General features: G+C 26.5%; 1 protein-coding gene across 1 annotated transcript in view; it reads left to right on the top strand.

Annotated features, from left to right (window-relative positions):
• The window catches only part of LOC119591259 (phosphatidylinositide phosphatase SAC2-like), a gene marked incomplete in the record, with an annotated part of 33,731 nt that overhangs the window by 9,485 nt on the left and 24,016 nt on the right, over positions 1 to 230 (top strand).

The raw sequence follows: 230 nt of genomic DNA, 5'->3' as shown, positions 1-230 counted from the left end.
GAACCAGAATTTTAGGGATTGTAATAGATGAAGAAAATGAAATTGACTTATTGTTACTTAGATGAAATTATTACTACACAATCATTATTACTGTTATTACAAATTTAATGTTATATCAAAATAAGTATGATGTTAGTGATATAACATTTCTCAACTGATGTAATGGTTGCATCATTTGTTAGTAAGCAGTTAAGAATTTGCTCATGTTACATTGTAGGAGGAGAAAAACA

The sequence above is a fragment of the Penaeus monodon genome, chromosome 28, assembly GCF_015228065.2.
Source record: "Penaeus monodon isolate SGIC_2016 chromosome 28, NSTDA_Pmon_1, whole genome shotgun sequence".
In the NCBI taxonomy this organism is placed as follows: domain Eukaryota; kingdom Metazoa; phylum Arthropoda; class Malacostraca; order Decapoda; family Penaeidae; genus Penaeus; species Penaeus monodon.
Note: the sequence above shows the minus strand (reverse complement) of the source record. Positions and strands in the feature narration are given on the sequence as shown.